The sequence below is a fragment of the Myotis davidii genome, unplaced genomic scaffold (genome assembly GCF_000327345.1).
Source record: "Myotis davidii unplaced genomic scaffold, ASM32734v1 scaffold330, whole genome shotgun sequence".
Classification (NCBI taxonomy): Eukaryota; Metazoa; Chordata; class Mammalia; order Chiroptera; family Vespertilionidae; genus Myotis; species Myotis davidii.
The window spans coordinates 6,082,084-6,108,130 of record NW_006283770.1 but is presented as its reverse complement, the minus strand read 5'-3'; the positions used below and the strand labels follow the sequence as shown (position 1 = coordinate 6,108,130).

Here is a 26,047-nt window from a genome sequence, read left to right as displayed (position 1 = left end):
TTTAAGGTTCAGTAAGGAACCATGGAGAGAGATGAAGCTTGAAATATTTGTAAGTTTTCCCATTAAGTAACAGAGGTAAGATCTAAATGAGGCAGTCTGAAGAAAAAACTTGAGCTCTCAACCTCTGTATTGTGTAGATGTGGGCAGATTACATTATGAGGGTGTTGATATAATCAAGGAGAAATCACAGTGGCAGGAAGTAAAAGTAATAGTGGACCTACATAATGGATATAGATGCAGGCATATTAAGGAAGTAGACTTGATAGGATTTTAAGTGGTTACTGAAAGAACAGTTAGTAGAAAGAGGGAGAAATTAAGGGTGATTTGGGTGACGGCAGCACCATTTTTTAAATGGGGACTATGGAATTAAAGCATATTTTGCAAGAGCATTTATAAGTTCAGCCAATGATCAGTTAAGTTTTGAAGTAAGTCTTAAAAATGTGTTTTGGGGAACTAGATAGGGACACAGGCATGATTTCCAAGGCAGAAGGGGTAAAGTGAAAAGAGAAACAGGCCAAGGATAGAACCCTGAAAAACACCAACATTTAGAGCACTGGCTTTCAACCCAGTATTTGTAGAAATAATTGGGCAAATAAAATTGTATAAGGAAAATCAATTTATAGGAGAATTCAAAGGCATTAATACAATGGCCTGGCAGTGGTGGAGAAAGGGGGCTGTGGATGGAGGCTGGAGGCTGCAGGAAGGGCCTGGATTAGGGGCAAGAACGCATCGGTGGGTGGTAGGCCCAACAGTTAGGGTTCCCATATTACTTAGCCATTGATGTGTAACAAATCACTGCAAAGTTTAGCAGCTTTAAACAACAAACATTTATTATTTCACAGTTTCAGTGGGTCAGAAATTGAGGTGAGGTTTCGTTGGTTGCCTCTGGCTCAGGGTCTCTCAGGTTGCAGTCTAGTTGTCGGCCATGCCTGAGGTCCCATCTGTAGGCTTGACTGACAGAGTATCCTCTTTCAAGCTTAATTCCATGGGTTGTGGCAAGCTTCTGTCGCTTGTCACTTGGGCCTCTCCATATGGCTGCCTTATGACATTGTAGCTGGCTTCTCTGGGTTGAACAATCTAAGAGAGAGCAATAAGAACTCTTTAAAGATGGAAGCCTCAGTCCTTTTATAGCCTAATCTCAGAAATGACATCACATCGTGTTTTCAGTACTCTGTTTATTAGAAGTAACTCCAGTCTATTATTCCATACTCAAGAGGAGGGGATTACACAAGAATATAGATACCATGAGGCAGAAATCATGGGGGTTCATCTTTGAGGCCACCTATCAAAATCCTTATTTCCATGGTATCTGGTAATTAGGGATTCATAGTGCCCCTGTTTGGTAATCACTAATATAAATGATGGGCAGAGAAATCAGTGCTCAGAAATAAACTGAGACACAGAAACTACAAAGGTAGGAAGGAAACCAGGAGAGAACGATGTCTGTCAAACAACCAAAACAGTGAGTATCAAGAAGGAAAGAGCCCTAACCGGTTTGGCTCAGTGGATAGAGCGTAGACCTGCTCACGGAAGGGTCCCAGGTTCAATTCCAGTCAAGGGCATGTACCTTGGTTGCGGGCACATCCCCAGTACAGGGTGTGCAGGAGGCAGCTGATCGATGTTTCTCTATCATCAATGTTTGTAACTCTCTATCCCTCTCCCGTCCTGTCTGTAAAAAATCAACAAAATGTATTTTTTTAAAAAGGAAAGAGAGGTCATCAGTGCCAAATACCACTAGTGTCGGAGCCATTTTGGATGTATCATTGATAATCTAGGCAGGGGCAATTGCAGTACATGTTTGGGCAGAAGGTGGAATACTGGGGATAGAAGAGTAAAGGCAAGGAGTAAAAATAGTGAGAATGGGGGACTTTAAAAAAGCATTGTGAAGGAAGAAGAGCATGTACTAAATACAGGCCATCTATACTTAAAGGAGACTTTTTTCTTTTACTGGAAATGCAACATAGGACACATTTTGTCCATCACTCATGCTCTTTTCTCATCCCAGTAGGTCTGCACTCCCCTCTCCATTTATGAAACCACTGCTTTTACTTCAAGGCTTGGATCAGTCTGTGTTACCTATGAGAATTATTTGTCTGCCCCTGTGTATTCTATAGTATGTTACTGTCACCTCTATCATATATGGTATGTCCTTCTGCTTTGTTTTACAGATATTTGTGTACATGTCTGCCTTTTTTTGTTTTTTACCAGACTGTATGTTTCTTTAAATCAGAGTCTGCATCTTTTTGGTCTGTGCACCTGGGTGAATAATGAGCACAGCGCTCTGCTTAGCGACATTTGTAACATGTTTGTTAAATGAATGGATGAATGAGAGAGTGGATGAAACTGGTGAACACCTTGTGCTCTCAGCTTATGGCTAGCCGTCAGGCCTCCCTTCTTCCTCTGTCAATCAATGGCAGCAAATCTAGAAAGCCCAACACTGGAGATTCATTCTGTCTGTATTATCATGCTTTTCCTGGTCTGTTTAAAAGCCACAGATCTGGAAAGAACAAGCTGATAAATCCAGAACATTTTCCCTGACAAGGTATTTATCAGATTAGACACAAAGAGAAAATGAAACAAGGAAGGAAGGAAAGTGGGATAGCAATATGGTTGGATTTGTTTTTTAACTTAGGGATGAACCTCTTTGTAAGGTTTAGACAACTAAGGAGCCAGAAAACAGGCTCCAATCTGATTTTAAAAAATCACATGATTACGTTGGAGACAGACAATGATGCTTCGTCGTTGTGCAGTTTCTGCTGTTTGACGAGTAGCCCTTTTGCCAAGTATGGACGTGCTGTCTCTGGAGGAGTGGGCTATGCAAATGAGCAGCAGGTGAAGGAGGGTCCCTGAGCTTCCAGGTTTGGTTTATTATTTTCTTCTGCCGTTTCATTGGTGCCTCCCTCTGGATTCTGTTCTCCAAGGAAGCTGTTACAGCAGCTTCAAATAAATTATTTTTCCGAGTCCGTTTTATCCTGATTTCACCTCCTGTTTTGTGCAGAAAGAGCTCTCCGGCTAGGCACCGCAGTCATTTGTGTTTGCCGAGGCAGAGAGAGCTTTGATGAGCTGAACGGATCCCGCTTCTGCAGCTGAGAGGCTTCGGGCTCTCTGTTCACATGGGGGGAGAGCTGCACTTAAAAAGAAGGCTTTCTGTGCAGGCTCTTTGACAAAAAAAGAGGTTTTTCTGCCCCCGCCACTATGTCTGGCACCCTCAAGGCACTATCTGGAATTCATGCTCCCACCTGTGCCTACCAGTCCACACCCTGGGGCATGACTCAGAATTATCCACATGCCGGTGTTCAGGCCTGCACCACAATGTTTAAAAATTATTTATGTTCCAATTACACTTCATTACTTTTTAACTAAAGCTCTCATTTCACTCCAGTGAAGAACCCAATATGATCTGAGTAATTCCAAAGCAGCCACAGAGATCCTGCATTTGGGGACCATATTTCCATAAAAGTAAAGCATACCATTTAGAACTTTTCCCAATTTGTGAAACAAAGGGAATTGGTGAAGCTCAGAGACTTAAGTGTGGAGTTGCTACAAAAGGTAACATAAAAAAAAATTCTTATATCTTTTGTTAATCAATCAATTTCCAGCAATATCCCTGGAGCAGTTTACTGTGTGTGTATGTGTGTGTGTGTGTATGTGTGTTTTGGGGGGGGTGGGGGGAGTGGTATTTTTTTCCAAACAGCTTTTACCCCTTTCCTCTAACACTGTGCTTAAATACAAATGAGGTTTCAGTAGATCTCTACTTCCACAGCTTCAAAGCTACCACTCTGATTACTGAGGTTTGTATGGGAGAAAGAAATCCTACTGGGCCTCCAGCACCAGTCCAAATAAATGGTTTCAAAGCAGGGAAGTATCTTCCATGGCTTAGCAACAAGCTCAGTGAATCAGATATGTTCCCCCTTGCTTCAAGCTGAAATCTCACTTTGGCCAGAGCTTTCCCCAAGGAAAAGGAAGACAATAGTCCTTGAGGTTCTCGCTGCCAGGTTTTTAGTAAGAAAGCTAATTTTTTGCCAAGTTTTAGCAGGGTTGTAGAGTCCTGCTTCGGAAGATGTTTTTCCCCTCACATCTCAACAACCACAACAACAGCAACAAATTGTTAACTCTGAGCGTTTGTCTTGGTTGGGAAATTTTTTGAGCTTTCTTACCAGTTTCTTTCTTTTAATTACCTGTGGGTAAATGCTAACTTTGTGCTGATTTTAATCTGTGTGGTATTTTAATAAGGTAGCATGGGTGCTTCCCCTGGACTCTTTAAAGATGCATGTAAAAGGCTAGAACATTAGCACATGTCCGATTCTCTTGTGAAGCTTCCTCAGCATGCCAGGTCCAGGACATGGACGTTGGGCATCAGCTCCCACGCCTGTCACTAATGACTACGCACTTGGAGAAGACCTTCAGTCCTTGGGTCTTCGGTTGACTATTCTGTAAACTGCAAAGATTGGACTGAAGATATTTTTTCTAACTGCTCTGTGAGACACTTAGATCTTCGTCATGGTCATAAGTATTCTGCACAACACACAAAAACTAAAATAAGACAAATCAAAACTTCTGTTGTCAAATAGGTATGACAGATGCTTCCAATATATTCCTCTCTTGAAGATTCATGTTTTTTTATTAGTATTTTAAAGCCTTGAATCTGTGTTCCTCAAACTTATCTGAACCATTGTATCAGTTAGGATACACTAGGTTATACTGAGAAAAACAATTCATCCAAATCTCATAGGTTTTAAAATAGAAAACGGACAGCTAACTTTCACACAGCGCTGTGTGCCAGGCACTGTTCTAAATGCCTTAGACGGATTGGCTTATTTAATGCTCATAAACAGTTACATGCTATTACACACACACACACACACACACACACACACACACACACACTACATATTCAATATGGTTTAATGACAGTGGAGTGGACTCTTTTCTTCACAGTCACTCAGGGATACCAGCTGCTGGAGTAAACATCATTATGAAAATTGCAATTCATTTTGCCAGAAAGAGATCAGGAAGTTTAGAAGGGTCTCAAACCAGCCATTAAGTGTTATAGCCCAAATCTGATACATATAGTTTTCACTCACAATTCATTGTCCGGAACTAGTCAAATGACCCCAGTCAACTCTAAGAAATATAGATAGTGCCCTGAGGAGAGGAAAGCTGGATGGTGGTGAGCAGAATTAATGACCACTATGACTTTGGAACCCTTTCTTGTGGTAAAAACTGCAACAATTGTAGAATTACATTCTGGAAAATTCTATCGTGGATGAATTTTTCTGAGATACTTTCCAGTTCTGAAAGTATGATCCTATGACCTAGTCACAGAAAATCTTTTCCCTTTCTGGTTAATATGTGTGCTTCTTTGGGAGAAAATACCTTTCTTTTTATCTTGGTTTATTGTGTTAAAGTATATAGAGCATAAAGAAAAACACTTTATTTTATAAGCTAAAGCTTTAAGAGATGAACCTTTTAATTGAGCTGTAGGATCTTTTAGGATAACTGGTTCATATCAAAGCATATCTTATACCAATTACAGAGCAAAAAGAGACCACTTACATATTGAGTCCAATTGCATAGCATTAGATTAAGTGAGAAAATGAGGATTGCCTATGAATAAATCCAGTTAAAAACTGTAATTTAGACAGTTGTCTCTTGGGTATGAGGTTCCTGGCAAATTTGTGAGCCCTTTGACGGGGGGCTACTTTTATAACCACTTCCTGGGGCCTGTTAAGGTCACAAAAATGAGAGGAAAAAGAATTCACCTTCAAGAAACAGAATATGTCTATGTAAAGAGTATACAGACACACACACACACACACACACACACACACCTGGCATTGGAATTGAGGTACCCTCCCCACCACCCTTCTTCCCTGCTCTTGACCTGTCTCATGATTTTTCTCTTGCCATAAAACCTCTTTGTCTTCTAAGGAAATTACCAGACTGCAGTCTTGTAGAGGCGAGAGGCTTACTTTCAGCATGGTGTGATTTTCTTTCTGGTGCGGGGATACAATTCCTGTTTGGGTGAGCTGCTGACTTGTCTCCAGGAAAAGAAGTTCAATCTATCAGTAGCTCATTCTGACCAGCTGCCTGGGAAGGACCTCAGTGGCCAGAGTGATATTTAATTTGTCACAGAACAGCCTGAGGCTATGATAAATTCATAAGCTTCCACCTCCCTTCCCTCAATACAAATGCGATTTGTTGACGTGTTTATATACCATTCTGGAAATGGAGGCAGATTTTTAAGGATTTTTTTTTAAATGCAAAATGGAGTTTAGCACAGAACTGTGCACTGTCATGGTTTGTGAATTGCTAATAGGCCATGAGTCTGGCTTAAATATACATCACATCCCGAGACATTAATCAATTCTCAGAGCAGAGTGAACACAAGGCTTGTCCTTCAGGGATACAAAATGCCTATTTTGAAGGAAGGAATTATAATAAGGAGCACAGCGGCATTCTAGACCTTGAAGCTCTTAGCAGCAGCACATCTTTTGTTTCATTTTCGAATTAAAAGCATTTACAAGAAGATACTCGTGGTAGATTCAGCCTGACTTTTCACCAGGGATAAATCTATGTGAAATATCCAATTGTTTGGTAACTGGTTGATTCTGAAATATTTGGCCGTGGGACTACAAAATGAAAACCTCCTCTTCTATGTAAAATCTCTTCAAGGCTGAGCCCATCATGAAAAAATAATGGATTTTTGAGTGGGAAGAAAACAGAATCTCGCTTTTTCTTTTCTCTTTTTGTTTTGCTGTCACATACTGTTAAAAGATTGAGGGTGTTTTTTCCATTGCCTACATTTCCAAAGTACAAGGTCCTTTTATTTTTCTGTTAAAATACATTTGGAGCCCTTAGAGATGCCATACCTACATGCATAGCACCTTCAAAGTGCTTTACATATAACCTTTAGTCATCTGGCCAACATCATATGGAACCTCTCAGGCAACCTGACATCTTCTGCATTTAAAAGACGTGGTAACTGAGACTTAGTTTAAATGACTGGGCAAGATATTTATCTAGGAAATGGTTGAATTGGGACTTAAAATCAGTTCTTCAGATTACCAGTCTGGGGCTTTCCCTGATGGTGGTAATTGTTCATATAATTAGTTCTCTGGTTACGTGCCTGTGGTATTATTTATAAAGTAATTCCTTATGCTTTAAAAAGGTGATAAACTCCCTGATAAAAATATGTTGCAGAAAATGCAAATATATCACTAAGACAAAATATTTATATAGAGTATAAACCATATCATACCTACAGGGTTTAAAAACTTTCAAATTGATCTTCTGGGTCTCTGTTTCTAGGACTAATATTCTTGCCAGACGAATTGACCAGGGGTTAGATCAGTCAGCATTTCTCTATGAAACCAATGTTTTGGAAAAAAAATACTTCACAACGATTCTAGATGTTTCCTTCCATGTGAGAGGAGCTCATTGGCCATATCTTCTCACCTAGTCTGCCTCTTCCTTACTCTGATCTAGAGGAGAAGGAATGACTTTGATGAATACACTTGAGACAAAGCATCGTAGCTGCTCCCTTCTGTTTTTTTATGTAATCTTCCTGCTGTGCTTCTCCAAGGGCTGGTTTTGTCCTTGTAAGGAACAGGGTAGGAAGCTTGCCCCAATTCAACATGGCTGTGGCTGGTGGCAACATATCTCATGTCACTGCTTTAACCTGGTGTGAGGTGGTTTATAAATTCAGAACCAGCTGTGAGTTAAATTCTCTCACTTTATAAAGAGAGCTTGATCCTTTATTTTCTAGAACAAGATGATAAAGGTAAAGGACGTGGCTGAAGATATTCCTCTTCAACCTTCACTGATGTCCAAATGAAATGGGTGATCATGTGTGTACTAGTACTTGCTATATGTATGTTTCCGAAGTCACAGGTCTATTTATTCCCCTTGATCACCAAAGCTCAGGAAGTGTAAATGATTTCCTGAGATGGCTTAGGAATGAGAATGTAGAATATGAATTTGAAACTGGCTTTATCTGATTTCAAACCTGGTATTTTTTTACCTTATACCATTGAGAAAGGAAAGATGGGATCAGAGCCTGGATTTAAATTGCATCAGGAAACTCCCTTTTAGGCAGACTCTTCTGCTAATGAAGTGGGGAACTTAGGCTTGTCCCCTATGGGGGCCAGGGGTGCTGCATGCACATGTGTGCAAGCACACATACACACATTAAATTACAGCTGGACGCCACATGCCTGATCCCAGAATGACTACCTCCAAGGTATATGGATGATGCTGGTGGGGAATAGGGGAAGGCAGATGAGGCTGTGTATGACTCAGCACAGCCTATCATGATGGTTAGGAAATCTAATTCCAGGGCATACTTTCCTTGTTGAGAATGAGTCAGTTGTTTCTTCCTCTTCTCTGACACTTCACAGATTTACCTGAAGTGATCAAGGTTGTTGTAGGGAATGGAAAAGCATAAGGAATAATGGTAACAGCCCAAGAAAGTATTCTGGTATCCATTAAACATGGAGATTTAGTGTCATTTCATCATATTCCTCATGAAATAAGATTTTCCAACAATATTTTTTAGTGAACAAGGAGGCAAAAATGTAACCTAAACTCATACGTACATAAGTCTTTTTTTGGGGGGGTGGGGGGTGGGAAGGGGAGGAGCAGAGGAGTTCTAAACCATTTTCCCCAATAGCACAGGCATTCTTTTTGGAAAAAAAATGTTCTGTCTACAAAAGAATTTGAATAATTATTTTCTCTAACAAATGACTTGACATTTCAGACTTACAAATTTTTTAAAGCATCCATCTCAGCCACCAGTCACTTAAACAAAAAGATTTATATTATTTCTTACCAAGTTAATTTTTTTATTTTTTTAAATATATTTTATTGATTTTTTTTTTTTTGCAGAGAGGAATAGAGAGTTCAAAACATCGATCAGCTGCCTCCTGCACACCCCCTACTGGGGATATGCCTGCAACCAAGGTACATGCCCTTGACTGAAATTGAACCCAGGACCCTTCAGTCCTCAAGCCGACGCTCCATCCACTGAGCCAAACCGGTTAGGGCTAATTCTTATTATAACAAAGATGATAGTAAGTTCAACGATTGCCCAGTCTTTGGAGGTGACCAAAAAAGTGAACTTAGAGACTAGTGATCACATGACAATGTGACTGCAGAAATGCTAGCTAATAACCTTTTTGGGGGGGTCAGTTTTATACCCTGAAGGAATGACAGGCTCCCATTTAAATGGCTTTTGGTTACTTATTGGTCAGTTTGACCATGAGACACCCTAATAGCTAATAGGCTAAGGGGATGGCACATTCAGCAAGTGACTGCGTTTCAAGTATCAGGAAAATTCTGGGGTTGGTTCCAGACAACCCAGCCTTAGTGGGAATCACAAAAAGGAACAGGTGATAACTAAGAGGTCAAAGTACATATATTATACAAGGAACAGGACACTTAAAAGAACTCAACGTTTCCTTTCTTATTTCTTGCCAGATAGCCCCAGAGATAGACTTTTGCGTTTAAAAACAGAATATTCCATTGCTTACTGTGACCTCAGATAAGCCACCTCTGTAAGCCTTTTAATACCCTCATTTGAGAATCAGGATCACATTAATACCAAATTCAGAGGATATCATGAGGATTTCACAAGATTATATATGTAAAAATTTTAAAATAATAATTAGTACTGGTTAATCACTCAATAAATGTAAACAGTTGATAGTTATAACATAATAGCAATATCAACAACTAGTGCCATTTTCCATACAAAGTCCATTTACTTTCAGAAGAAGTGCATGGTAATATACCATTCTTTTCATTTAGAATACCGAGGACCAAGTGTGTGGGGTGGGGTTAGGTGAGGTAGAGTGTAAGCGCCTGTGTGCATCTGAAACAGACCTGCTAACTATTGTCAGTCACTTACCAATGCTGACTGGAAGAGGCTTTGCAGAAGGCCCTTTATAATTGTTTCAGGCTGTCACATGTGCCTTCTCAGGCTTTGTACAGTGTAACTCCAGGATACATGAATTCACAAAGACTGTGATGAGAATATACTGTCCCAGGTTGACAACAACCACAGTGAGAAATGGACTCCCAATAATTAAAAGTTGGCTCAAGTTCTACCACATCTTACCTTGTAGCTGCATTTGACACAGTTTTGAAACATTTTTTTTAACTTGGTGTCTGGGACATGTTGTCTTTTGGCTCTCTTCTTATCTCACTGATCACTCCTTCTCCACCTCTTTTGCTGGTTTCCCTTAATCACTTCAATCTCTTATTAGTAGAGTATTTGGGCCACTTCTTCTCTTCTCTACCTACATGTATTCCCTTAGTAAACTCAGCCACCCCCATATCTCTCAAACCATCTCTATTTGGATCATTCCAAAAGGTACATTGCTAACCCAGACCCCATTCTTGAATTCCAGGCTCTTACTCAACTGTCTACTTGACATAACCATTCAAAGAAGCATTACACATTTATCTGGTTGAAATCTGAACTCCCGAATATCCCTGCCAGACTAAACCTGCTTCTCCTGTTCTTGCTGCGGTTTTTTCCAAATGTCAACTCTGTCTGTCCACTGGCTGAGGCCACAAACACTGTAATCTGTAATGCCTCTTTGCTCCACTCTGCACAAGACTAACCAATGGGCAAATTATCTCAGCTCTACTTTCAAAATAAATATGGAATCTGAAAGCTTCTCACCATCTCTCCTGCTTTTGTTCATGTCCAAGTCACCTGTAGTTTTTTTTAAAAAATATTTATTGATTGATTTGAAAGAGAGAGGAAGGGATATAGAGAGAAATAGAGGTAGAGAGGTAGATAGATAGATAGATAGATAGATAGAACGAATGATAGATATCGATTTGTTGTTCCACTTATTTATGCATTTATTGGATGGTTCTTATATGTGCCTTGACCGGAGAGCCCACAACCTTGGCTCATTGGGATGATGGGCCAACCAACTGAGCTACTCAGCCAGGGCCACCTGCAGTTTTATATGTGGATTATTGTAATAGCCTTTTAACTCTGTGCTTCACTGACCATCTCCCATCTGTTCTCAGCCCAACTGTCGCAGTGATCATTCCAAAATTTTGAATCAGATTGTCTTACTCTTTACCTTTAATTCCTCTAACAGTTTCTCATCACACTCACAGCCAAGCACTTACCATGGCCACCATGGCTCTAATGCTGTTTCTTCTACTCCAACCGCTTCAACGTTCTTTTTCTTTAACCAAGCCAGTCACACTCTCACCATAGGTTTTTTGCAATTGCTCTCCTTTAACTGGAATCTCTCTCTCTCTCTCTCTCTCTCTCTCTCTCTCTCTCTCTCTTAATCTCTCTCTTCTCTTCTGCCTCCCCCCCCTCCATCCCTCCCTCCCTCCTTCTGTCCCTCCTTTTTTCCCTTTCTCTCTTTCAACTCAATTGTCACTTTGCAGGTAAGGCCATTTATTATACTAGAGACTAAGGAAATTAGAACTAAATTGTGCCAATGATGCCAGGGGCTGACATTTTTTAGCTGCGTGAGGAGGATATTTTCGGCAAAGAGAGTGTGACATCTGAGTTGGGTCTGGAAAAATAAGTAGATCTTAACAGGTAGAAAAGGAATGCGAAGGTGGGAAAACAAAGGGAACAGAGGGTCAATGTTAGATGGTATGAGAATATATATAGTCAGGGAGCTGAGGCTGACCAAATAGATCTATAAAGGTAGGTTAATGAAGGAGTAGAGAGTGAGGCCTTGGAAGATGGACAGGAGCTAGATTGTGAATGGTTTATAGCGCACATACCCATAAATACCTTCCTGAAGGAGAGACTTGTTTGTGTGTGTGGTGTGTGTGTGTGTGTGTGTGTGTGTGTGTGTGTGTGTGTTGTTGTTGTTGTTTTTGCTAAATCTTTTCTTTTTAATATGTTTTATTGATTTTAGAGAGGAATGGAGACGGGGAGAGAGATAGAAACATCAATGAGAGATGGGCTGCCTCCTGCATGCTGCCTATCGGGGACTGAGCCTATAACCTGAGCATGTGCCCGGACTAGGAATCAAACTGGTAACCATTTGTTGCATGGTACAATGCTCAACCAACTGAGCTGCTCCAGCTGGGCATTTTTTGCTAAATCTTATTCTGATATTCCATGCACTTTCTTAGATGTTAACTTTTCTATTATTTTCATCCACAGATTCCAACCCATTTTTCATGTGTTTTTTTTTCTAAGGAAAAATTATAGGTCATATTCACAGATGGATTTTAGTGGAGCCCAAACCTGGTTCTAATGTACAGGCATATTGTGGGAGAAAATTGATAGAATAAAAATATATCAGTGTTGTGCATTCCATGCTGTAATTCTTTTCAAAGAAGGGAAAATATATATATACTTAAGTTTAAACTCAGAGAGTGTTTTTTTATGCAATAAAAATCCCAGATGAGTAGATGAGGAGCCTACAGTGTAATTTTAAAGTATTGAAAGGGAGTTGTGAGGTTTACATGGTGTAAATTACATACATAGAAGGAAAAGAGAAGTGTTAGATTTATATAGCATAGCTTTCCTTCATGTTACCATATAAATGGGGGAAACAATGAAAATTCCAAGAAAATTCTGGAATGCTAACAATTCTTTTTTAATAAAAGATGAATGTTCTGTGATATTGCTGTGATTAATCAAACAGATAATATTTTATTTGCATTTGTCTGGGTAGGTGCTGGAATTTTTTCTTTTAGATGTTTGTGAAGATAGGAACACAAAGTAGCCAGCAGCTCTGCCTCTTCCCATTTGGTTCACAAATTACGACAGAGACACCAGTCAGGAATTGGATGAGATCAGAGAAAGGAGATGAGGTCTCCCCAGATGATACACAGAATCTGCTTTATAGGATTCTGGTCACGTAGTCCAGAGCTCAGACCTGCTTCAGTTTAATCAGCTTCCAAACATTAGAGTGTATAGAGCCATGCTGATCCAGGCCCCTACATTCATAACTTATTTCCCCTAAATTAGGCCTTTATTTCTCTTTGTTTGGCACATCATATTAAAGCTGCAACGGTGAGACTACAGGATTGTAGTTTATGTATGTATATGTTTCTGTATGCACTTGCACACATAGCTCCAACGTTAAAGCATATCGCTTCCTCCCGTGCACACGATGAATACAGAACAGTATTGGATTGTGAGCAGGATTTTAGCTTCCTCTATTTTGGCAAGTTATGGGGGCAATGCTTTGCTGAAAATAGGACCCACCTGCCCTCGCAGATTTGGACAGGTCACAGGGATCCAGCACTTGACACCTTCCTAGGTTGTGAGCAAGATCTGCACTCATTCACTAAATCCTGTAGTGGGGGATTCTGCAAGAGCTGCTCATGATAAGCAGGGCAGAGTCAAAAATTCTGGACATGTTCTTTTCAATGCCTTTAAGAAAATTCTGGGGAAAAAATGCAAATGCTGTTGCTCTACTTTCTATCCTCAGTTGAAAGAGCACACTAGGAGAGAGTAAAGGCAGGAGAGATGTAAGGATCTCAGTCAAACCTGAAATACACTGTCATTTCTGCGACATGCGATACTTAAACTTCAGCGATCACATAAGCAGCCTCAGGGTAGGGTCCAAAAAATGCTTTTAATTGTATTGCCTGGTAATTAGCCCAGAGACACTGAAGTTGCTTGAATTCTCTCTGTGATTTTTAGTATGATTTAAAAACCACGAAAATAATAGCTTAAAAGTGTGTTTCTTCAAAATTCTTTCAAGAATGGCTTCAGTGCAGCAGCATTATTTACGCAATGCAGTGTGCCCTTCGGTAACATAGGCTCTTGGCCTCATTGTGTTCTTTGCTCATTCCTGACGTTGTAAAAGGAGAACCTGGTTTTCTGAGGTGATGATATTTATAGTTTGGCATCATCAAAAAGCAATTCCTTGCTTATTTGGGATTCGAAGCCCAGCCGGGCCTCCCTTGTGACTCATTCTGTATTCACCCAGGGCTCTATGCCTGCCCGCCTGCGCACTCTCATGAATCCTTAATTCCATTTGAACTCAGCAATGCCAGAGTCACTTTCCATCAACCTGCCCACTCAGCTGAATTGCACCAGCCTCTTCTGTGCAAAGCATCACCCTCCCATTCTCAGATTGATGGGGTGTTGGGCTACCTCCACAAAGACAAATGAGGTCACATTCAGCACGAGCGATTTGCTTTTAAGGCATGATACCATCATCATTCCTTCTGATTTCTTAAGCTGAGGCTGATGAAATTTTCAGGGGTTTGCCCACATAATCTCACATCTTGTTGAACTGGCCATATTGACACTTCATCACTGATAGTACAATGAAATATGGATGATGTGTTACTTTTACTCTCTACCTGCATAATGCAACAGTGGAAACCAAAAGGACCTGGTCAGACCAGACTGATGTGTACCAACCCTGTAACATGGCATCTTTTTATTCTCCTGCTTTGCTCTTCTCTGGAGGTGGCAGGGCAGGCATGGCTAGAGTGCTGGCCTGATGTCCAAGCAACTCTAGGCTCCAGGACCTGCAACTAAGGTAGGCAGGGTAGCTACTCCCAGGGGGTTAGAAGCAAAAACAATCAGGGAGCAATACTGAACTTTGTTCTTATGTCATATAGCAAGTGCAGAATTAAACCTTGTTGACAGGCCAGAGGATCAGGCGTAGGGATATAGGCTTAAGAATAGAGCAAGAGCAAGGGCAGGGAAGCTGGATTTAAGACAATTACCAATTACTAGGATGGTGTGATGGTGGCTTTTTAAAATTGGTTGCCCATAGTGTTGTGTGTATTAGGGTTGGTCTTCTTTGGAAGCACAAAGTAGAGGGTTGCCAATATGCAAAGTATTGGAAAAGTTGAAAACTTATGTAGAGATTATTGGATTATTTGAGCTCTCTCCAGTGGCCCTTTAGTAGCTGTAGCTAGAAATACTTCAGCAAGGGTCCCTGCCTTGAGAAGTTCAGCATCTGCAAGAGGAGACAAGAATGCAATTAAAAAATCATGGCACTCACAGGATTTCTGGAAAGTAATGTTCTCATTCTACCTGGAAGGTAGTAACAGTAATCAACATTTATTGAAAACTCACCATATGTCACTTACTACCTCTGATTCTACCATTCCATTTTACAGAATAACAAGCAGAGTCTAAGAAAGGCCAAACAATAGTCACCCAAGGTTGCAGAGCCAGTAGTGAAGTCTGATTCTATGACTTACAGCTCAACCACTATACTAGTCTATTCTGGGAAACACATTTCAAGACCAATGTTAGAAATATGGAACCTGTCAGGAGAGGGCCAAGAATATTGTATAGACTGGAATCCATGATCTGTGAGCAAGGCTCCCTTTGCCCCCTTCCAAAGAGTCTGCTGAGATTCAACATCAAGGGAGGCCCATCGTGTGGCTTCAGGTGTGGACAAGGAGTGAGGCTGTGGTAAACTTTGCTTGGAGTGGAAAAAAGAGAGATTTATCTATGGATTCTTGAACCACTTACTCTTTGTGGTGGGTGCCAGGTTCCCCTGGCAACACAGATTGAGAATTCTGGATAGATATCAGGTAGTTCTGCCAGTGAACAATAACAACAAAAATAAAAGCATCTAATAAAAGTTTAGCTTAGAGAAAAAACTTTATAGGAGTTTCCACACATTTGAAGGGCTGTCACGTGGAAGAGGAAAAATAACACTTGTTTCATATGACGTTAATGGTGCAACGAGGACCAATGACTGGGAATGATAAGAGGCAAATTGCAGTTTAATAAATATTTTTCCCACCAGTAAAACTAAGCAAAATAGAAGCTGGTCTGTGGTAGTGTGGTTTCTTCATCACTAGAGATATTCACCTAGAGTTTGTGTCACTTTCTGTTGAAAGAGGTAGTTTCCAAATTTTAGGGCTCAAGAAATTCACTTGTACTGCTTGCCAAAAATGCATATTTCTGGACGCAGCTTCCAAAGATTCTGATTCAGGTCAATCATGGATATTAAGAATCTCTTGTTTTTAAGAAGTGAACTAGAAGATTCTGGTGTAGGTAGGAGATATTAATCTGAAGACTGTAAACAGGATTTCTACTTTCAGAGGAGAAATTAGATTGCATATAAAATTTTCTTTCAGCTCTATGTCCAGGCCATGTTGGTCTGTCTCTACCCAGAGTTTCTAGTTTTCATATAGTCTTTGTCACATAATTTAATATTTAGTTAAATTTTGATATTTTGTTTTCCTTTTCTAAGTAGTACCCTCATAAAACCAATATTTCTTGAGTATCTACTATATGTCAAGCACTGGGGAAATAGAGTGCAATAAGCAGAAAAAGCACCTTGCCTTTTTGGAGCTGAAGGGATTTAATCTATTGAAGGGAGATAAAATAAATAAAATATGCCCAGCTGGCTTGGCTCAGTGCTTGAGCATTGACCTATGAACCAGTAGGTCATGGTTCAATTCCTGGTCAGAGCTCGTGTCTGGGTTGCAGGCTAGATCCCCAGTGTGGAGTATGCAGGAGGCAGCCAATCAATGATTCTCTCTCATCATTAATGTTTATCTTTCCCTCTCCCTTCCTCTCTGAAATCAGTAAAAACATATTTTAAAAAATAAACACAAAAATACATCATTTCATAAATATTTCCTTCATACAACCAGACATGAGCTCTTTTATGAAAGGACTCTTTTATTTAGCATTTCATACAGTGTCTAGAACAAAGCTGTATAAGAATAAGTACTCAAAAGTATATTTTAAAGCAACAATGGAACATTAAAATAAAAAAAAAAATTTAGAGAAAAACTACAAAGATTTATGTTTTTCTACCATAAACCAGGTGAACCTCACTGCTTTAACTGAGGATTTCTTTGGACTGTAAGAAAGAGGATTTTTGTAAGCCAATGGATTTTTGTCTGCATTAATAGAAAGAGTATTCAGAAAAAGTGACACAAGCTTCTCAATGTTAGGGTGTTACATGTTACAGCCTTGGATAGTGAAAAACTGAAAGGCTCCCAGGAAAAATAACGATAATGAAAGAGCTTGACATGCTATGTTGGACAGGACAAGAGTCAGCAAACATGGTATAGAGATAGATAGATAGATAGATAGATAGATAGATAGATAGATAGATAGATAGATAATAGATAGATAGATAGATGATAGATAGATAGATAATAGATAGATAGATAGATAGATGATAGATAGATAGATATTTAAATATTTTAGGCTTTGGGGGCAATAATATCTCTACTACAACTATTTGATTCTGACATAGCAGCATGAAAGAGACCATAGACAATACGTAAATGAATGAACATGTTCTAATAAAATTTTATTTACATAAATAATGGCAGGTTGAATGTGGCCCTCAGATATAGTTTGCAGACCCCTGCTATAGAAGAAACAGTTTAAAAAGCTTATATGTTTAGCTTAGAGAAGACACAAGGAGAACACCACAACTATTTTCAATATTTGAATTAATTACATATAGAAAAGGGGTTTGACCTATACTATATGACCAGGGGATGTATGACCAATGACTGGAAGATTTATGGCAACATATTTTTGACAAGTAAAATAAATTTCTAATAGAATTATCTAAGGCAGTGGTCAGCAAACTGCGGCTCGTGAGCCACATGCAGCTCTTTGGCCCCTTGAGTGTGGCTCTTCCACAAAATACTGACTTCTGCACATGGGCCACAAAGTTTCAATTGCACTGTACATGTGCGCCCGCACGTGGTATTTTGTGGAAGAGCAACACTCAAGAAGCCAAAGAGCCGCATGTGGCTCGCGAGCCGCAGTTTGCCAACCACTGATCTAGGGTGATAATGAATTTACCATCACTGGAGGTATGCAAACAAATATCAAATTCTCACTTAGGAATGTTCCATAGCAGACAAAGGACTCAGAGCTCCTTTTCTACCAGGAGATTCTATGAAGAACATGGAATTTAGTGGGCAGAGCAGGGCACCAAACAAGCTCAAACTGACAGAGGCACAGGTAAATGAGAGCCAGCCATTGCACAGGTTAAATTCTATCTATGATAAGTAACTTATTGGCTGCAAATTTAATTCTGCCAAATGTTAGGTACATATAGTAATAAGTAGGTTTACAATAACCAAAAATTAAAAACGGATTAAGTATCAGCTCTAGTTAGTTTGCCTTAGAGAGGCAAATGGGTTGGTCATTTGAAAGCTAAGTGGATGTGTCCTAATTACATAGATTAAAAAGAGGTCAGAGTCCATCCTCTCTTTTAAAATTCAAGGAATTTTAAATTTCTCAGTCTCATTTTGGACATTTTACAGAATCCTTTTTAGGTGCCTTTGGGTGTTTTGCACTTATAAAGCTGTAAATTTTTAAAAAACAACATCCCTTCTGAGTGGATGTGTAGATCCATAAAATTAATAAACACAACGATTTATTCAGAGCCTCTGTCCCACCGATGAAAATGAGAACCAGGCAGTCTCTAAAGGATAAACGTGACAAGGAGCTAAATGGCTTAAAATTTGTGGCTGTCCTTAACATGCTGCTCATGTGTGTCGAATCCTCAGCAGTCCAGGCTTGCTCTCCACCTCCCAGTGGAGGGTCGGAAGGGGTGAGTGATTCCAATCAATATCCAGTTGTTAGAGTAACAGCCATGTCGGTTCTGGATGGCCAACTGGGCGAAAACATGTTTGTTCTACTTAATGTGACAGTGTCCTGTCAAATTAACAGCCACCGGTGGCAGGAGCAAGCATGCTTAATAGGTTTGCGTCAGTTCCACCGAGAATTTATCATCAACATGCAATTGAGAGGACCCCAAACCTCATTACCAGGGTTTATTTGTAGATAATAACTGAAGGTATGCCATGTACTTACAACAGGGTTCGTTTGCTTTTCAGCAACTCAGTTGCGTGTTCTTTATCAAATGCTACCCTATAACTCCCACAAACCATAGAAGATCTGGTTGGTCTGTGTTTAAATACATCACGGATGGTGGAATATTTAAGCAACTGTGCTGAGTTGAAAAGATCATTTGCAATAACCAACTAATCTGTGTGGAAGGCAGTGAAGAGAGGAACTGCCCAGAGAGTTGCTTTAACCCTGAACTGTGCTGTGAATATGTAAACACATGTTTCCTCTCCAGGTAAGCTGTTGTTTGAAAGCCAGGATCACTAACTGTTTGCCAGGTTCCTCCCATTTAGGTTGTGTTTGGCCCATATAGTATAAAAAATAAAAAATTAAATGCTGTCTAGTGTTTAAAAATAAGAGAATTTTACACACAATTCTGTGTGTCTTATTTGAATAAAAAAATATTAAAACAAAACTAGAATTGGCAGCATAAGCCAGCTTTTGCACACGGCAGTAGTTGTCTGGTGCTGTGTAGTAGCCTGTTGTCTTTAGATGGGCTGAGTGCTCTCATTGGTGTCCGCTGGCCTACTTTATTCATTTATGTGATTTCACCAGCCCCTTAGAGCATTGAAGGTTTTCCTCCCCATAAGTAAAGATTAAATTTTTAAAAAATATGTCTTTACTAAGAGGCCCAGTGCACTAAACTTGTGCACAGGTAGGGTCCCTAGCAGCTGCCAGCTGGGGCCTTCCTTCATTCCATGCCACCCCCTTGATGGTCAGCTCACAGCATAGCGAGCGCTTGAATTCCTGGTTGGTTGAACTCCTGAGGGGACACTTTGCATATTAGGCTTATAGATGGAACACTTTGCATATTAGGCTTTGATAGATAGATAGATAGATAGATAGATTGATTGATTTATTTCAGAGAGGAAGGGAGAGATAGAAACATCAATGATGAAAAGGAATCATTGGTTTGGCTGTCTCCTGCATGCCCTCTACTGAGGATTGAGCCCTCAATCTGGACATGTGCCCTTGTGGGGAATCGAACCCTGGACCCTTCAGTCCACAGGCTGATGCTCTATCCACTGAGCCAAACCAGCTAGGGCTAAATTTTTATTTTTATCATCATATTCATGGATGGAAGGTTAAATATGGCATTACCATTCGTGGATATTGTTAAGAACTCTTTTCTTCTCCTTTTCTCCCACCTCCCAATCTTCCACCAATGCCTCCCAGTGTCTTAAACCAGTAGAAGGTAGCTGATGACAGAGCCTGGGAGAGGCCGGCCTTTCAAAGCAGAACACAAGAATGGCAAGGAGAAGATCTGAGGGCAAATGGACTTAGAAACAGGAAATCTGGGAGCCAGAAAACATGGTCTCTAACCCACTAATCGATTCTGTGATTTCAGAAAAGTGCTTGAACCTACCTGGTCTTCAGTTCTCCCTCTTAAGATGAAAAGTTGGACTAGATGATCCCTGGAGGTTGTCCAAGTCTGTGATTCTGTGGTGGAGGGGATGGTACAATCTTGATCCCATTGTCTGTTTACACCTATTTGAGTTCCTGTGTGACATGTGACTGTGCATCTCAACACAGAGAATGTAGCTCGCCTGACATGAAGGCTGACAAGAACAATGAAAACGTCTTTGGGCAGCTCTAGTTTTTAAAAATTGACTTCAAGGAAAAATAAAAATGGCCACTTTAACCAGAGAGTTACTTGTAATGAGAACGCTTCACCAGTGTAATCCCTGGGTTTTGGACTGGCTTTAGTGCTAAAGAATCTCAACCCCGAGAGATTGTGACTTTGGCTGCTTTTATAATCCTGAGGAATCCAACGATATCTTTCAAACAAACTAAAAAACCTAAACTAACAATAATATGCTATTTTCATCATTTAGATCACAAATAATTCCCCTAGAATGATCAGCTCCAATTTCAGAAGGAATTCTAGAAACAAATTCAAGTTCCATATGAATCACCAATGCTTTTCTGTTTGTTGGCTGAACTTCCTGTTGACAGTGAAGTATGGATCTTAGATGGTGAATTCATTTTTCTTTGTGTACCAGCAACCACATAATGAATCAGGAAAAGTGGCAGCAGCTTTTATGTCTTCATTGGCTTAAAACGGATAAAAATCTTTTCGTTCTACCTTATTAAATGTCAAATAACCCAGTAACGGCAAAAATCTAAACCTGCACTTTCATAGAATTTTGTCAAGGATATTAACTTTCTAAGGGACAGCGATATTTTAAATAAAAGTGAACACAGACTTGAAAATATATCCATTATTGAGCCAATGGAAACCTTACTGTACTCATTTAGTAAATTTTCTCTCTGGACATGGGGTACATTGAGAGACAGAACCAGAGCTTTTCATTTTTATTTTAGTTGGAACTGAGGAGAGGGATTGAGATTGCTCACTGGCAGATAACATTAGTCTGGACACTGACATTTGTCCAAACATTAAGTCATTTGCAGTTTCTCTTTGACAGGTATAAAGACTTGGAAATTAATTGTGGGAGCTGGTCCTCATTCACACAAGATCCCCTCAGCCACTGTAAGAATATTTTCTGTCAAAAGCTTGGGATAAGTCACGTTTGCTTGTCAAAATGCCCATGAATAAACATGAAATATATTACATTTTGAATTTTTAAAATAGAGCTGACTTTAGAGCTATTAATGAAGAAACAAAAGAGAAACTGAAAATATTAGTTTTAGAAGACCTAGTTTTAACTAATGAATTTTTTTTTCCAGTAAAATCTTAATTAAGCAAAAGAGTTGAGGAAAAGAAATATTTGAGCAAGCAAAGTTTTGGGGGAGGCTGGAAAACAAATGATTTTTCCTTAACATTTCTGGTCTTCCTTCTGAAAATCTAGCCAAAATAATGATCCTCCTGCCTTAAATTCAGTTGCCTTTTTATTAGGCACATACACATGCTGGTCAAGGTAGAAGAAGGCTGAAGAGACTACCCTAAATAAATAATCCCCCTTGCTCTGACAAAATTTTTAGATTTGGCGAATAAGTATACTGAACATAAAGTGAGTAGTTTTAAAAAATATTCATTCCAGGAGTACTCCAGGTTTATTATTTTGAGTTTCAGTTTCCATTGCCTGAGGCTGGAGATGCACTAGAGAAGAATGGGGGAAGGATTACTGGATTTGGAGGGAAATGTCTTGAGGATGAAATGAAATGAAATAATGAAATGCAACTAAATGAAATGTATGAATGATCTTAGCACAATGTATGCTACTTTACAAATGTCAACAATGTGCATATATCTTGATTTCTTGTATTAGAGATATATGGCAGACATTGTTTTATTGATTAACTTCCTTGTAAGAGCCTGGAGGTGGGAGGGAGTTGAATGTCACCAATTGCTTCTCAGTCAATCAATGTAGGTATTATGTACCTACCAGAGTAAGACTGAGCCACGTATGCTGAATTATATAAATCAGATTGCTCCAGGAATACAAAGGTAGAACATCAAAACTAAATTTTGAGTGACAGGACCTGATTCTTTAAGAAAACTGATGTTTGAAGAATACTGTGAAGGAGAATACATTTTTTAAAAAATATATATTTTATTAATTTTTTTACAAAGAGGAAGGAAGAGGGATAGAGAGTTAGAAACATCAATGAGAGAGAAACATCAATCAGCTGCCTCCTGCACACCCTTACTGGGGATGTGCCCTCAACCAAGGTACATGCCCTTGACTGGAATCGAACCTGGGACTCTTCAGTCCACAGGCTGACGCTCTATCCACTGAGCCAAACTGGTCAGGGCAAGAGAGTACATTTTTTATACAGTATTTTGCAAGTTATAGCAGTTATTTCTAGGAAATGAATGAAGGAAATACTGGCTTGGAAAGTTAGACAGTCAAATGTCTATGATAGGTAACAAACTGCAATTTAAAAAAAGACACAAATGAAATATCTTCCTTTAAAACTAGAGGCCCTGTGCACAGAATTCGTGCATTGGTGGAGGAGTGACCTGTGGGGATCGGCCCACTATGGGAGCGCTGCTCAGCCTAGTCAACCAAACGGCTGTGGACTCACCCACTGAATGGCTGCTCCCAGGAGCAGCCACTCATCCCAATCAGCCGAGTGGTGCTCCCACTGTGGGAGCACACTGACCTCCAGCGGGCAGCTCCTGCATTGAGCATCTGCCCCCTGGTGGTCAGTGTGCATCATAGCAACTGGTCAACCAGTTGTTCTGGTCTTTCTGCTGTTCGGTCTCTGGGCTTTTTTTTTTTTTTTTTTTTTTTTTTTTTTTTTGCTTTTTAAATATATTTATTGATTTTTTACAGAGAGGAAGGGCGAGAGATAGAGAGTTAGAAACAGCGATGAGAGAGAAACATCGATCAGCTGCCTCCTGCACATCTCCCACTGGGGATGTGCCCACAACCCAGGTACATGCCCTTGACCAGAATCGAACCTGGGACCTTTCAGTCCGCAGGCCGACACTTTATCCACTGAGCCAAACCGGTTTTGGCGCTGGGCTTTTATTATATAGGATGTTGTCACTTTGCTGGAATCAACTTACATAATGTGTAGTCTATGTGATACAATTATTGACAAATGAAATCTTAGTGTGTGTCTCTGTATGTCCATGTCAAATAGCAATTAAGAAGCCATTAATTTATCAAAAATGTACTGAGCTTCTGTTATATTGCTAAAACTGTTAGATGATGAGGGAATATAAAATAAATTTTGAAGTTGTCTTTCTCCTTCAGGAACTTAAAATCTATTGGGGAAGACAGACTTGTACATATGTAACTAAAATAACAGGTTTGAAATAGACAAGGAAAAATAAGTGTTATGATGTTGAAATAAAGAAGGGAACAATCTTTTTTTATATGTTAAGGATTTGGACAATTTTATAAATATTAAACAAACTATGAAGATAACCAGTGACAGTTAACACTTTTTATTCTCCATTATGCTCTGGCTATTTGAAAATTACCTTAAGGCCGAAGTGTTTTTATGCTTAGAAATCTGGATATGGACTTTCTCTTTTCCTATTCCATTTTTCTTAAAACAAAATTTTAAAAATTGCAGCTTTTCTGCCCATATCCTATCCTATGGGCATTTATAACCCTAAGAAGGATGTATATTCCTCAGTGTTCCTTCAGATGGATTATTTAGGATCTTCAAAATCACGATGTGGGTCTTAGCTCCAGAGAGGCTAGGGGAGCTAGAGAACATTTGGGTTGTTCTTTGTCATGCATGTCATAAAAAACCTATAACTTCAGAAAGGAGTATCAAAAATTGGATTCTTGCTATACTTTTCAAAGAAGGGATATGGTGATTCTGTGTCAATCTTGATTAAAACTCTTACTGTGGAATCCAGAACTCTAGGTGACTCTCGTCTACCTTTCAATCTGTTTTCATCCCACTTTCCCTTCTTCCACTTGTCTGTAGCCGTATTGCTTCCTTCTGTCCCTCAAAAAGATGAGAGATATTTCTTTCCTTTTTAATCTTTATCTTGGCTGGTTCCAAATCCTCCAGATCTTTGTCAAAATGGCTCTTTCTCATCCTTTAGGTTTCAGATCAAATGCCACCTTTTCAGAGAGATCTTACCTGACAACCCAGCCTTTTGTGTCATTTGGTTCCAGTTACAAATAAAAAATAGGAAGAAAAAAAAAGTGATTCAGATGTACTTCAATATGGGAACCATAAGATCACACAAGAGAAAGTCCTGAGATTGGGTGAGTTCCAGGTGATTGGTTTAGTACCTCAACAAATTATTTCCTTTTCTGCACTCAGCTTCCATATCATCATCTGCCTTCTAAGGCTGGTTCCCTTTATGTTTGTTCAATGGTCCAGGGAAAATCTGGGCAGTACGTTCCTTGTTAATGCCTTAAAATTACTGATTTCTTATGACTCTTCCTTTAAAAATGAGAGAAACTTTCTCAGACCTTGGAAGCAAATTTCTTTTACATTTCATTGGCTGGAACTGTGTCACATGATAATACTTGAACCAATCTATATTATAAAAACCCAGTGGCCCTAAACACTAACAACCAAAGACCTGTCACCAGGAGGCAGCATGCACAGTGAGGCATGTGCGGGTGGGCGGGGCTGTGTGCACAGCGAGGCGCACACGGGTGGGTGGGGACTTGACTCTGGGTCTCGCGTGGGGAAGTCCCGCAGCGTGGTGGGGCCTGGGGTCCTGGTTTCACGGGATTTCCCACGGGTCTGGGTCTCACGCGATTTCACATGCTGGGTCACTAGTTATTAATAAAGTGGATGGGACTGATTCAAAATAATAGGAGTCATCACCCTTTGAGCTGAGGCTCATTTCTGAAACTACATATTGCTGATATTTTTAAAAAATATTTTTTATTAATTACAGAGAAGAAGGGAGAGGGAGAGAGAGAGATAAAAACATCGATGATGAGAGTGATTGATAAGCTGCTTCCTGCACACCCCACACTGGGGATTGAGCCTGCAACCAGGGCATGTGCTCTGACTGGGAATTGAACCATAACCTCCTGGTTCATAGGTCCAAGCTCAAAGGGCATATTGCTGCATCAGGAAACTTGGATTACAGTACAAGTTCTCCACTAATTTCTTAGGTAGCCTTGTATTAACTTGTATATATGTGGTTTTTGTGTGTTTTTTCTAAGATGAAGAAACTGTATAAGAAAAAGTCTGCAGTTCTTCTATTCTCTAAAATTTCATAATTCCTAAGCACCCAGAAGAAATAATGAATTTGAATCCCAGGCAACTTCCCATGATCACTCAGCTTCCTGATTCCCTTATTCTATCCATAGCTCTTCCCTTCTGCACATATTTCTACAAAGTTCTTTTATTCTAGTTTTGAAAGGCTTACTTTGGGGAGTCATTTTATCAGTTAATTTAGGTCACATCCTGCCATGTGACTGTATGATGATAATAATAGCTGCCACTTCTATAATACCACAGTATGGTCACTATTCTAAGAATTTAACTCATTTAATCCTCATAGCAGCTTTATGAAGTAGATCAAGCATGTCAAACTCAAAGGCTAACTCGGGCCAAATAAACAAGGTTTAAGTTTATGTGGGCCACAAAAAAACAGAAGCTTCAATTATCATAGAAACATAGGTTTATTTCGATAGAGACATGCTGAACACAAAGGGCTGAAATAAATGAGTAATCGTTGACATAAAATAATAGAACATTTTAATAAAAATTAATATTTTTTTCTTGAACATTAACTTACCAAACACTGAATAACTACACAAATTAATAAGTGCAATGCAAATAAACTTGTTTCTTGTTCTACAAAAGTGAAATATTTCCTGTTGA

At 39.6% G+C, this 26,047-nt stretch overlaps 1 long non-coding RNA gene across 1 annotated transcript in view; it reads right to left on the bottom strand.

The window, feature by feature from the left end:
- Positions 1–803: 803 nt before the first annotated feature.
- LOC107183708 overlaps positions 804–26,047 on the bottom strand; it is a 30,589-nt gene continuing 5,345 nt past the window's right edge. The window contains exon 2 of the long non-coding RNA XR_001514512.1: positions 804–1,063. This is a non-coding gene — a long non-coding RNA (uncharacterized LOC107183708). The remainder of the gene's footprint in view (positions 1,064–26,047) is intronic.